General features: G+C 39.3%; 1 pseudogene; it reads right to left on the reverse strand.

Moving 5' to 3' along the window:
- Positions 1 to 3,182: 3,182 nt before the first annotated feature.
- LOC122477057 lies at positions 3,183 to 4,013 on the reverse strand (annotated as a pseudogene).
- Between the last annotated feature and the right edge of the window lie 11,226 nt (positions 4,014 to 15,239).

Raw genomic sequence — 15,239 nt, forward strand, 5'->3', positions numbered from 1 at the left:
AACAGTACAGAGCCTGACTCTTGGGGCTCGATCTCACCAACCCTGAGATCATGACCTGAGCTGAAATCAAGAGTCAGACGCTTAATTGACTGAGCCACCCAGGCGCCCTGTAAACTTTTTTAAATAATTTTTTTCAATGTTTATTTATTTTCTAGAGAGAGAGAGAGAGAGAGAGTACATGTGCACACACACAAGTAGGGGAGGGGCAGAGAGAGAGGGGACAAAGGATCCGAAGCAGGCTCTGGGCTGACAGCCCAGAGCTGGATGCGGGACTCGAACTCATGAACTGTGAGATCATGACCTCAGCCAAAGTCAGACGCATAACTGACTGAGCCACCCAGGTGTCCCTCAAAACCACTTTAAAAGGACTGAAGAGCCAAGAGGACAGAGGAAAATGTCCAGGCCAAATTTGGATGAAAGCTTGTAACCAGACAGGTAAGCAGAATATTGGTGCACCAAAGCAATTTGCTCTGAGCATATTTGCCTACATTGCCCACCTGAGTATTGATTCAATGGCCACATAGGGCTAGAGAGGCAGAAGTTAAGGCTTAGGGGCAGCCCGAGGTAGGAGTTTAATAAAAGAACCTCTCCACATTGAGCTGAGACCCCAATGGGCTACATCTGCTGCATAAGGGCCAACCAGAATGAACATGCCTATTCCCAGCAATCCCAGAGAACTGTACTGAACGGCTGCCTTGACACCAAGCAGAACTCTTTTGCTTAAAATAAAAGGGGGGGGGGTAAAAGGAGGGAGTGCATATACCTTTTTGAATTAGTGTTTTTGTTTTCTTTGGGCAAATGCCCAGCAGTGGAATTACTGCATCCTATGGTATCTTTATTTTTAATTTTTTGAGGCACCTCCATACTATTTTCCACAGTGGCTGTACCAATTTACAATCCCACCAATTTACAGTTTACATCCCACTATGAGGGTTCCTTTTACTCCACATTCTCACCAATACCTGTTGTTTCTTGTGTTTTTGAGTCTGGCCATTCTGGCAGGTGTGAGGTAATATCTTATGGTTTTGATTTGCATTTCCCTGATGATGAGTGATGTTGAGCATCTTTTCATGTGTCTGTTGGCCATCTGTATGTCTTCTTTGGAGAAAGGCTTATTCATGTCCTCTGCCCATTTTTAATTTTTAATTTGTTTTTTGTTTATTTTTTAAAAACGATTCTCCATTAAGTTTATTTTGCAAACATTTTGTATTTTATATTTTATTGGCTTACATGGTTATAAGGAGAAAAATGTATGCAATTTTAAACACTGAACTATTTATCATTTTAATATGAATTCAGATATACTTTATGTTTATTTCTTTTTAATTTAATTATTTATTTATTTAAATTTTATTTTTTAAATTTACATCCAAATTAGCATATATTATATAACAATGATTTCAGGAGTAGATTCCTTAGTGCCCCTTACCCATTTAGCCCACTCCCCTCCCACAACCCCTCCAGTAACCCTCTGTTTGTTCTCCATATTTAAGAGTCTCTTATGTTTTGTCCCCCTCCCTGTTTTTATATTAGTTTTGCTTCCCTTCCTTTGTGTTCATCTGTTCCGGGTCTTAAAGTCCTCATATGAGTGAAGTCATATGATATTTGTCTTTCTCTAACTGACTAATTTTGCTTGGCATAATACTTTTCTGTTCCATCCACGTAGTTGTAAATGACAAGATTTCATTCTTTTTGATTGCTGAGTAATACTCCATTGTATATATATATACCATATCTTATTTATCCATTCATCCATCAATGGACATTTGGACTCTTCCCATACTTTGGCTATTGTTGATAGTGCTGATATAAACATTGGGGTGCATGTGTCCCTTTGAAACAGCACACCTGTATCCCTTGGATAAATGCCTAGTAGTGCAATTGCTGGGTCATGGGGTAGTTCTATTTTTAATTTCTTGAGGAACCTCCATACTGTTTTCCAGAGTGGCTGCGCCAGCTTGAATTCCCACCAACAATGCAAAAGAGATACTCTTTCTCCATAGCCTTGCCAACATCTATTGTTGCCTGAGTTGTTAATGTTAGCCATTCTGACAGGTGTAAGGTGGTATCTCATTGTGGTTTTGATTTGTATTTCCCTGATGATGAGTGATGTTGAGCATCTTTTCATGTGTCTGTTGGCCATCTGTATGTCTTCTTTGGAAAAAGGTTTATTCACGTCCTCTGCCCATTTTTAATTTTTAATTTATTTTTTATGTTTATTTTTTTTTAAAAGATTCTCCAGTAATTTTATTTTGCAAACATTTTGTATTGTATGTTTTATTGGCTTACACGTTATAAGGAGAAAAGTGTATACAATTTTGAACACTGAACTACTTACCATTTTAATATGAATTCAGATATACTTTATGTTTATTTCTAATTGACCTCCAAGTTGCAGCAGCTCATGAGTTTAGTATAAGTATTCTTTATTTTGTATTTTTTTATTCTTTATTTTTTAATTTTAATTTTATTTTTATTATTTTTAAAGATAATTTATTGTCAAGTTAGCTAACATACAGTGTGTACAGTGTGCTCTTGGTTTCAGGGGTAGATTTCCGTGAAGTATGAGTATTCTTGCCATCCCATCCCACTTAGTCAAAGAGTTCAAGATACATATACAAAACACACATGTAAACAGACACAAGCCTTTGTAAAGTAAACAAATTTTTTATAATGTAAATAACTGTTCCTGTTTGGAACTTTCTACATGTAGTTCATGTCTTTTCTGAAACTGAGATAGTCACACTTATTTGACACAATCTTTATAAAGCAAAGTGTTTATCACTTTTCAAACTCAAGTAATTCTTGAGAGCAACATTTTTTTTTATTGGTCTAAAAAGAATGGAGTGTGGAAGGCCAAAGAGGAAAAATCGCTTCAAATGATCAAAACAGAAGAGGACTGAAAATAATATACCTAATCATGTAGGGAGTAAAATTTTACGTATAGATTCTATTGAAAATATTGATATTCAAAGGAAAAGCTTTGGACCCATTGCCAACACTTAGATTTTTTTCAGTTAATTAAAACCAAGCATGTTGGTTTTATTTAGGAAGATACATTGTCTTTTTTAAAAATATTTTTTTTTATTTTTGAGAGAGACAGAGAGTGTGAGCAGGGGAGGGGCAGAGAGAGAGAGAGAGGGAGACAGAGTATCTAATTGGCTGGGTCTCCACACTGACAGGCTGCGAATCTGATGCAGGAATTGCAAGATCACTACCTGAGCCAAAGTCAGTCACTCAAAGGACTTAGCCACAGGAAGATACATTAAGTCTTTGAAGTAAGAATGAAAGGGTTGTACAATTTAATTTCTACATAAACGATTGTTTGAATATACAAAGTATCAAATATAAACAGTAGTGTAGCAAGAAAATAAATTGGCAGAAATAATTACTCAGCCAGTAGCAATAATTAAGACCACCATTTGAAAGATCTTCTATACACAAAGAATGAAGGAATATTGTTATAAGATTTTACAGCACACAACTGAATTCATTCCAAATTCATTCCTATTATGCTTCTTTCTTCTTAAGTATTAGTGGACACCCACATTACCTCCTGTCAATACATTGTGTTTATTATGTGAACTATCACAGGCAGGTAACGTCTTAGAATGCGAACACCTACAATAAGCTGCTTTAGTGAGACACAAATCTTCAATTTTATTTCATTCACCACTTTGAGATTTTCCTTTTGTATTTTAAGATTAATCAAGCTGTCCTGTTGTTTTTCCTTCTGGAGAAATGGGCGAATTGCAAGGTAGCCAAGTAGTACAAGTATACCAAGGAAAGGCAATAACCAAAGTCATTCTGAAACTGTGAGCTGAGTGAACCTAATAATGCTCTCGGGGACAGGGCCGCTCTAGATACATGGAGAGCTGCACCTTCCTGATGTGGGCCACACTCTCCAGTGCTATCCTTGCCAGCAGCGTCCACTGCTTCCAGAGGCGCCCCCCCCCCCCCAGGTGAGTTGCTGCACCTGCTGCCCAAGAGCAGAAGTGGTGGGCGGGATGCATTGTAGCCTAGGTCCCACCACTGGGCAGGCCTCTGCCCATTTTTAAATCAGATTATATGTTTTTTTAATGTTTATTTATTTTGAGAAAGAGAGAGAGGGCAGGAGGAGGGGCAGAGAGAGGGAGAAGAGAGAGACAATCTCAAGCAGGCTCCAAGCTTTCAGTGTGGAGCCCCACACGGGCCTCGATTCCACATATTGTGAGATCATGACCTGAGTTGAAATCAAGAGTCAGACGCTTAACCAACTGAGCCACCCAGGCACCCCAGATTATTTGTTTATTTTGGTGTTGAGTTGTATAAGTTATTTATATATTTTAGGTATTAACCCCTTATCAGATCTATGATTTGCAAACATCTTTTCCCATTCAGTAGGTTGCTTCTATGTTTTGTTGATAGTTTCTTTCTCTGTGCAGAAGCTTTTTACTATATGCATTGCAGCGCTATTTATAAGAGCCAAGACATGGAAGCAGCCCAAGACCATTGATAGATTAATGAAAAAAGAAGATGTGGTATATATGTATGTACATATATGGTGGAATATTACACAGCCATAAAAAAGGATGAGGTCTTGCCATTTGCAACAACATGGATGGACCTAGAGGGTATTATGCCAAGTGAAGTAAATCAGAGAAAGACAAATACCATATGATTTCACTTATATGTGGAGTCTAAAAAACACAACAAATGAATAAACAACAGAAGCAGACATATAAACCCAGAGAACAAACTGATGTTTGCCAGAGGAGAGGAGGGTGGGGGATAGGCAAAAAGGGTGACAGGGAGAGGGACATACAGGCTCCCAGTTGTGGGATGAATAATTCATGGAATAAAAGGTACAGCATAGGGAATATAGTCAATGGTATTGTACACAGACACACATATATATTTCCTTCACCTAAGTATTAATACACTTTTTTTATAGCATAGTTAGAAATAATGACCACAGTCTATAAAACGAGTCTCAATAAATACCACAGCATTAGTTTCATTCAGACTACCTTCCCTGATTATGATTAAGTTCTAAATAAAAAACAATAACCACAAAAATGTTAAAAGAGGTTTTTTTTGGAATGTTTAAAAAACACTTTTATATAACTCCTGGGTTAAAGGTAAATCATAATGTGAATTAAAAAGTATTTAGAACTGAATGATCATATAGATATCAAAACTTGTGGGATATAGTTGAAGCAGAACTTAAAGGGAACTGTATAGCCTTGAAATCTTTTTATTAGAACACAAGTCTAAAATGTAACAAATTTAAGCTTCTGATTCAAGAAGTTAGAAAAGTGGCAACAAATTAAACCTAATGAAAGCAAAAGAAAAAGCATAATCTAATAAGACCATGAAGTGATGAAATAGAAAACAAGGATGCAAAGGAGAAGATCAATAAAATCAAAACTTTGTCCTTTGGAAAGAGAAACTTCTGGCAAGATTGAACAAGAAAACAAAAGACAAGGCATAAGTGAATAATATTGGGAATGAATAGAGGGACAAAACTGCAGGCACTACAGAGATTTTTTAAAATTAAATTAAATTAAATTAAATTTAGGGGTGCCTGGGTGGCTCAGTCAGTTAAGAGTTGGACTCCTGATTTCGGATCAAGTCATGATCTCATGGTTCATGAGTTCAAGCCCATATCAGGCTCTGTGCTGACAGTTTGGGGTCTGCCTGGGATTCTCTCTCACCCTATCTCTCTGCCCATCCCCTGCTCTCGCTCTCTCTCAAAAAAAATAATAAACTAATAAAAAATTTTAAATTATATTTAATTTAATTTTTAAGTAGGCTTCACACCTAATGCACAGCCTAATGCAGGGCTTGAACTCACAAACCATGAGATCAAGACTTGGGCTGAGATCAAGAGTCAGACACTTAACTTACTGAACCATCCAAGAGCTACCTGACAGAAATTTTTATTTTTATTTTATTTTATTTTTTATTTTAAATGTTTTATTTTTGAGAGAGAGAGAGCAAGTGGGGAAGGTGCAGAGAGAAGGGGACAGAGGATCTGAAGCCAGCTCCATAGTGACAGCAGAGAGCCTGATGTGGAGCTTGAACTCACCAACCATGAGATCACAACCCAAGTCAAAGTCGGAGGCCCACCTGACCAAGCCACCCAGGCATTCCTATTTTGTTTTTAAAGTTTGTTTGTTAAGTTTATTTTTTTGAGAGAGAGAACACGCATGCACGAGCAGGGGAGGGGCAGAGAGAGAGGGAGAGAGAGAGAATCCCAAGCAGGCTCTGCACTGTCAGTGCAGAGCCTGATGTGGGGCTCAAATCACGAATGTGAGATCATGACCCAATCTGAAATCAAGAGTCAGACACCTAACTGACTGAGCCACCCAGGCAGCCCAAACAGAGATTTTTAAATAATTTAAAAATACTACAGATTTTTAAATAATTTTAAAATACTATAAACAACTTTCTACCAAATACATATAATAGTATGGATGAGATGAACAATTTTCTAGAAAAACATAACTGCAAAACTTATTTAAGAAGAAATAGCCTAAAAATATATACACATTTAAAAAAATTGAATCAAAAAAGTTTTCTTGAGGAGAGAGGGAAGATGGCGGCGTAGGAGGACGCTGGGCTCACCGCGCGTCCTGCTGATCACTTAGATTCCACCTATACCTGCCTCAATAACCCAGAAAACCGCCAGAGGATTAGCAGAACGGAGTCTCCAGAGCCAAACGCAGACCAGAGGCCCACGGAAGAGAGTAGGAAGGGCGGCGAGGCGGTGCGCGCTCCACGGACTGGCGGGAGGGAGCCGGGGCGGAGTGGCGGCTCGCCGGCCAAGCAGAGCCCCCGAGTCTGGCTTGCAAAAGCGGAGGGGCCTGACGGACTGTGTTCCCACAACAAGCGTGACTTAGCGTCTGGGAGGTCATAAGTTAACAGCTCTGCTCAGAAAGCGGGAAGGCTGGAGGACAAAGGGAGGGAGAGTTGCTGAGCCCCCGGACGACAGAGCTCAGCTTGGGGGGGAACAAAGGCGCTCGCCAGTGCCATCTCCCTTGCCCATCCCCCAGCCAAAATCCCAAAGGGAACCAGTTCCTGCCAGGGAACTTGCTTGTTCCACGCAAATACCCAACGCTGTACTTCTGCGGAGCCACCCCTCCAGCAGTGGACCTGACTCCCTCCCGCTGCCACAGGGCCCCTCCTGAAGTGGATCACCTAAGGAGAAGCGAGCTAAGCCTGCCCCTCCTGCCCCAGTGCACCTTGCCTACCCACCCCAGCTAATACTCCAGATCCCCAGCATCACAAGCCTGGCAGTGTGCAAGTAGCCCAGACAGGCCACGCCACCCCACAGTGAATCCCGCCCCTAGGAGAGGGGAAGAGAAGGCACACACCAGTCTGACTGTGGCCCCAGCGGTGGGCTGGGGGCAGACATCAGGTCTGACTGCGGCCCCGCCCACCAACTCCAGTTATACACCACAGCACAGGGGAAGTGCCCTGCAGGTCCTCACCACCCCAGGGACTATCCAAAATGACCAAGCGGAAGAATTCCCCTCAGAAGAATCTCCAGGAAATAACAACAGCTAATGAACTGATCAAAAAGGATTTAAATAATATAACAGAAAGTGAATTTAGAATAATAGTCATAAAATTAATCGCTGGGCTTGAAAACAGTATAGAAGACAGTAGAGAATCTCTTGCTACAGAGATCAAGGGACTAAGGAACAGTCACGAGGAGCTGAAAAGCACTTTAAACTAAATGCAAAACAAAATGGAAATGATGACAGCTCGGATTGAAGAGGCAGAGGAGAGAATAGGTGAACTAGAAGATAAAGTTATGGAAAAAGAGGAAGCTGAGAAAAAGAGAGATAAAAAAATCCAGGAGTATGAGGGGAAAATTAGAGAACTAAGTGATACACTAAAAAGAAATAATATATGCATAATTGGTATCCCAGAGGAGGAAGAGAGAGGGAAAGGTGCTGAAGGGGTACTTGAAGAAATTATAGCTGAGAACTTCCCTGAACTGGGGAAGGAAAAAAGCATTGAAATCCAAGAGGCACAGAGAACTCCCTTCAGATGTAACTTGAATCGATCTTCTGCACGACATATCATAGTGAAACTGGCAAAATACAAGGATAAAGAGAAAATTCTGAAAGCAGCAAGGGATAAACGTGCCCTCACATATAAAGGGAGACCTATAAGACTCGTGACTGATCTCTCTTTTGAAAGTTGGCAGGCCAGAAAGAATTGGCACGAGATCTTCAGTGTGCTAAACAGAAAAAATATGCAGCCGAGAATCCTTTATCCAGCAAGTCTGTCATTTAGAATAGAAGGAGAGATAAAGGTCTTCCCAAACAAACAAAAACTGAAGGAATTTGTCACCACTAAACCAGCCATACAAGAGATCCTAAGGGGGACCCTGTGAGACAAAGTACTGGAGACATCACTACAAGCATAAAACATACAGACATCACAAATGACTCTAAACCCGTATCTTTCTATAATAACACTGAATGTAAATGGATTAAATGCACCAACCAAAAGACATAGGGTATCATAATGGATAAAAAAACAAGACCCATCTATTTTCTGTCTACAAGAGACTCATTTTAGACCTGAGGACACCTTCAGATTGAGAGTGAGGGGATGGAGAACTATTTATCATGCTACTGGAAGTCAAAAGAAAGCTGGAGTAGCCATACTTATATCAGAAACTCTAGACTTTAAATTAAAGGCTGTAACAAGATGAAGAAGGGCATTATACAATAATTACAGGGTCTATCCATCAGGAAGAGCTAACAATTATAAATGTCTATGCGCCGAATACCAGAGCCCCCAAATATATAAAACAATTACTCATAAACATAAGCAACCTTATTGATAAGAATGTGGTAATTGCAGGGGACTTTAACACCCCACTTACAGAAATGGATAGATCATCTAGACACATGGTCAATAAAGAAACAAGGGCCCTGAATGAGACATTGCATCAGATGGACTTGACAGATCTATTTAGAACTCTGCATCCCAAAGCAACAGAATATACTTTCTTCTCGAGTGCACGTGGAACATTCTCCGAGATAGATCATATACTGGGTCACAAAACAGCCCTTCATAAGTTTACAAGAATTGAAAATATACCATGCATACTTTCAGACCACAATGCTATGAAGCTTGAAATCAACCACAGGAAAAAGTCTGGAAAACCTCCAAAAGTATGGAGGTTAAAGAACACCCTACTAACGAATGAGTGGGTCAACCAGGCAATTAGAGAAGAAATTAAAAAATATATGGAAACAAACGAAAATGAAAATACAACAATCCAAACACTTTGGGATGCAGCGAAGGCAGTCCTGAGAGGAAAATACATTGCAATCCAGGCCTATCTCAAGAAACAAGAAAAATCCCAAATACAAAATCGAACAGCACACCTAAAGGAAATAGAAGCAGAACACCAAACGCAGCCTAAACCCAGCAGAAGAAGAGAAATAATAAAGATCAGAGCAGAAATAAACAATATAGAATCTAAAAAAACTGTAGAGCAGATCAACGAAACCAAGAGTTGGTTTTTTGAAAAAATAAACAAAATTGACAAACCTTTAGCCAGGCTTCTCAAAAAGAAAAGGGAGATGACCCAAATAGATAAAATCATGAATGAAAGTGGAATTATTACAATCAATCCCTCAGAGATACAAACAATTATCAGGGAATACTATGAAAAATTATATGCCAACAAATTGGACAACCTGGAAGAAATGGACAAATTCCTGAACACCCACACTCTTCCAAAACTGAATCAGGAGGAAATAGAAAGCTTGAACAGACCCATAACAGCGAAGAAATTGAATCGGTTATCAAAAATCTCCCAACAAATAAGAGTCCAGGACCAGATGGCTTCCCAGGGGAGTTCTACCAGACGTTTCAAGCAGAGATGATACCTATCCTTCTCAAGCTATTCCAAGAAATAGAAGGGGAAGGAAAACTTCCAGACTCATTCTATGAAGCCAGTATTACTTTGATTCCTAAACCAGACAGAGACCCAGTAAAAAAAGAGAACTACAGGCCAATATCCCTGATGAATATGGATGCAAAAATTCTCAACAAGATACTAGCAAATCGAATTCAACGGCATATAAAAAGAATTATTCACCATGATCAAATGGATTCATTCCTGGGATGCAGGGCTGGTTCCACATTCGCAAATCAATCAACGTGATACATCACATTAACAAAAAAAAGAGAAGAACCATATGATCCTGTCAATCGATGCAGAAAAGGCCTTTGACAAAATCCAGCACCCTTTCTTAATAAAAACCCTTGAGAAAGTTGGGATAGAAGGAACATACTTAAAGATCATAAAAGCCATTTATGAAAAGCCCACAGTTAACATCATCCTCAACGGGGAAAAACTGAGAGCTTTTTCCCTGAGATCAGGAACATGACAGGGATGCCCACTCTCACTGCTGTTGTTTAATATAGTGCTGGAAGTTCTAGCATCATCAATCAGACAACAAAAGGAAATCAAAGGCATCAAAGTTGGCAAAGATGAAGTCAAGCTTTCGCTTTTTGCAGATGACATGATATTATACATGGAAAATCCGATAGACTCCACCAAAAGTCTGCTAGAACTGATACAGGAATTCAGCAAAGTTGCAGGATGCAAAATCAATGTACAGAAATCAGTTGCATTCTTATACACTAACAATGAAGCAACAGAAAGACAAATAAAGAAACTGATCCCATTCACAATTGCACCAAGAAGCATAAAATACCTAGGAATAAATCTAACCAAAGATGTAAAAGATCTGTATGCTGAAAACTATAGAAAACTTATGAAGGTAGTTGAAGAAGATTTAAAGAAATGGAAAGACATTCCCTGCTCATGGATTGGAAGAATAAATATTGTCAAAATGTCAATACTACCCAAAGCTATCTACACATTCAATGCAATCCCAATCAAAATTGCACCAGCATTCTTCTCGAAACTAGAACAAGCAATCCTAAAATTCATATGGAACCACAAAAGGCCCCGAATAGCCAAAGGAATTTTGAAGAAGAAGACCAAAGCAGGAGGCATCACAATCCCAGACTTTAGCCTCCACTACAAAGCTGTCATCATCAAGACAGCATGGTATTGGCACAAAAACAGACACATAGACCAATGGAATAGAATAGAAACCCCAGAACTAGACCCACAAACGTATGGCCAACTCCTCTTTGACAAAGCAGGAAAGAACATCCAATGGAAAAAAGACAGTCTCTTTAACAAATGGTGCTGGGAGAACTGGACAGCAACATGCAGAAGGTTGAAACTAGTCCACTTTCTCACACCATTCACAAAAATAAACTCAAAATGGATAAAGGACCTGAATGTGAGACAGGAAACCATGAAAACCTTAGAGGAGAAAGCAGGAAAAGACCTCTCTGACCTCAGCCGTAGCAATCTCTTACTCGACACATCCCCAAAGGCAAGGGAATTAAAAGCAAAAGTGAATTACTGGGACCTTATGAAGATAAAAAGCTTCTGCACAGCAAAGGAAACAACCAACAAAACTAAAAGGCAACCAACGGAATGGGAAAAGATATTTGCAAATGACATATCGGACAAAGGGCTAGTCTCCAAAATCTATAAAGAGCTCACCAAACTCCACACCCGAAAAACAAATAACCTAGTGAAGAAATGGGCAGAAAACATGAATAGACACTTCTCTAAAGAAGACATCCAGATGGCCAACAGGCACATGAAAAGATGTTTAACGTCGCTCCTTATCAGGGAAATACAAATCAAAACCACACTCAGATATCACCTCACACCAGTCAGAGTGGCCAAAATGAACAAATCGGAAGACTATAGATGCTGGAGAGGATGTGGAGAAACGGGAACCCTCTTGCACTGTTGGTGGGAATGCAAACTGGTGCAGCCACTCTGGAAAGCAGTGTGGAGGTTCCTCAGAAAATTAAAAATAGACCTACCCTATGACCCAGCAATAGCACTCCTAGGAATTTATCCAAGGGATACAGGAGTACTGATACATAGGGGCACTTGTACCCCAATGTTTATAGCAGCACTCTCAACAATAGCCAAATTATGGAAAGAGCCTAAATGTCCATCAACTGATGAATAGATAAAGAAATTGTGGTTTATATACACCATGGAATACTACGTGACAATGAGAAAGAACGAAATATGGCCTTTTGTAGCAATGTGGATGGAACTGGAGAGTGTGATGCTAAGTGAAATAAGCCTTACAGAGAAAGACAGATACCATATGTTTTCACTCTTATGTGGATCCTGAGAAACTTAACAGAAACCCATGGGGGAGGGGAAGGAAAAAAAAAAAGAGGTTAGAGTGGGAGAGAGCCAAAGCATAAGATACTGTTAAAAACTGAGAACAAACTGAGGGTTGATGGGGGGTGGGAGGGAGGGCAGGGTGGGTGATGGGTATTGAGGAGGGCACCTTTTGGGATGAGCACTGGGTGTTGTATGGAAACCAATTTGACAATAAATTTCATATATTAAAAAAAAGTTTTCTTTTTTTTAAGTTTATTTATTTTGAGAGAGAGAGAGAACAAGCAGGGGAGGGGCAGAGGGAGAAGGAGAGAGAGAATCCCAAGCAGGCTCCTGTGCTGTCAGTGTAGAGCCTGATGTGGGGCTCGATCTCATGAACTCATGAGATCATGACCTGAGCAGAAATAAAGAGTTGGTCGCTTAAGTGACTGAGCCACCCAGGTGCCCCTAAAAAAAGTTTTCTAAGGTAAGATCTACCTACTTAGAAACCTACTTAATACAAACTGTTTCAGGAAATGTAAAAAGAGGAAACACTCCCATATCATTGTATGCAATTGATATATAGTCTTTATGGAGAATAACCAATCTCACATACAAACTTAGATACAAAAATCCTTAAAATGCTAGCAAACCAAAGTAGCAATGCATATGAAAAAGATATATCATGACCAAATTTTATTTTACTCAAGAATGCAAGTATGGCTTAATATTAGAAAATTGATTGAGACTTCTGGTCAAAGATGGAGGGTTGAATCTCACATTAGTTTTTCCTCCCTCCTGAGACATTACTAAATGGATAGCAAAGGGATTTTAGAAAGCAAAAAATCCACAAAGACAAGGAGAGAGTATGCAAGAGCAATAAAATTGGGGGACCTAGAAAGCTCAGTTTTCAACTCCAACATGTAAAAAATTTAGAAGTTATTGCTCCCATGCTTACAATAAGAATGCTGGGCCAACTGAAAATAGATGATTTTCTTAGACCCATTGGAGAACTGAAGTCACAGGGCAATGTGCCACCTTGAAATCTGGAGACACAGGCAGATACAAAGAAATTCGGTACCTGAGTTGTGCTTATCTGGAATGGAAGCCAGTATAAGCAATAGAGTTAAGACCACGTATTTGACTAGTAATTTGGACATATTGCTGGAAACTGTGGGCTGGTGCACACACACACACACACACACACAGGGAATATATCATTATATCTCTATATATCTATCATTATGTCTACATATAGAGAGAGGGATAGCCTGTTGACCCTGATTCTTTGACTAACCCTACTCATACAAAAACAGAAGAAATAGTTGAAGCTATTTGCAGCAGTAATCACCAAAAATGGTCCCAAGTTAATGACTGACACAAAACCACAAATCTGGAAAGCTCAGAGAACAGCAAGGAAGATAAACACCAAACAAAAACAAAATAAAACACAAAAAGCCCACACCTAACTTCAGAAAACTAAGGACAGAGAAAATCTTAAAGGAATACAGAGAAAGCAGATAACTGACTTAGTAGTCCCAAGAAAGCTGAATCCTAAAATGGTAGTGGACCAAGTAGAGAGGCAATCCCATTTTACACAATGAGATCCTCAAAAACTTTTAGGAATTGATGGCATCAATAACTTCTGACGGTAGGGGTGATGGTGAGACTAAAAATAGGAGGCTTGGTTAATAAATCATTTAAGAAGCAGTTAGTGCACAAAGAAAAGCCGGGAAGCCAATGATTTCACTGGCAAATTCTACCAGATTTTCAAAAGAGAATTATGAACAATCTTTTACAAGTCTCCCACAAAGTACAAGAGGACGAACACTTCCCAGCTGATTGTATGAAGCTTATATTACCTTCATACCAATGCCAGAGAAAAACATTACAAGAAAACTATAGACCAATATATTTTATGAAAATAGATGTGAAACTCCTCAACGAAATGCTAATAAACTGAGTACAGCAGCATATTAAAAGGATTATAAACCATGACAAATTCGGATTCGTCCCATGGTGCAAGATTGAGTCAACGTATGAAAATCAAACAATGAAGGCACCTGGGTGGCTCAGTCGGTTAAGTGTCCAACTTTGGCACACGTCATGGTCTCAGAGTACGTGAGTTCGAGCCCCGCATTGGGCTCTATGCTGACAGCTCAGAGCCTGGAGCCTGCCTCAGATCTGTGTCTCCCTCTCTCTCTGCCCCTTCCCCACTTGCTGTCTCTCCCTCTCAAAAAATGAATAAACATTAAAAATTAAAAAAAAAATCAATGTAATAAACCCTATTGATAGAATGAAGTGAAAAAACTCCATGATAATTTCAACAGATTTGATAAAAAACAAACAATATCAAGAGTTAGCAAAGATATGGAGAAATTGGAACTCTTGAACATTACTGGTTGGAATATAAAATGATGCAGCTGCTTTGGAAAACAGTTTGGCAGTTCCTCAAAAAGTTGAAGACAGAGTTATCATATGACCCAGAAATTCCACTCCTAGGAATATACCCAAGAAATATGAAAACATGCACACACAAAAACTCATAGATATACGTTTATGGCAGAATTATTCATAATAGCCCAAATCCAGAAAGAACCCAAATGACCCTAAACTGGTGAATGGAAAACAAAATCTGGCATATCTATACAATGGAATATTCAGCTACAAGAGGAATGAAGTATGTGCTACAACACATGTGCTACAACGTAGGTGAATCTTGAAAACATTACGAAGTGAAAGAAGCCAGACACAAAGTACCATGCATTGTATGATTCCATGTATAGGAGATGCTCATGATAGGCAAATCCATAGAGCCGGAAATTAGATTAGTGGTCACTTGGGGCTGAGGGAAAGGGGGAATGTCAGTGACTGCTAAGGGACAGGGTTTCCTTTTGGGTTGATAAAAATGTTCTGGAATTAGAAAATGGTGATTATTGCATAATCCTGTGAATATACTAAAATCCACCAAATTGTACACTTTAAAAGTGTGAGTTTTAGCTTCTTC

This window comes from Prionailurus bengalensis, chromosome X, assembly GCF_016509475.1.
Source record: "Prionailurus bengalensis isolate Pbe53 chromosome X, Fcat_Pben_1.1_paternal_pri, whole genome shotgun sequence".
NCBI classification, from domain to species: domain Eukaryota; kingdom Metazoa; phylum Chordata; class Mammalia; order Carnivora; family Felidae; genus Prionailurus; species Prionailurus bengalensis.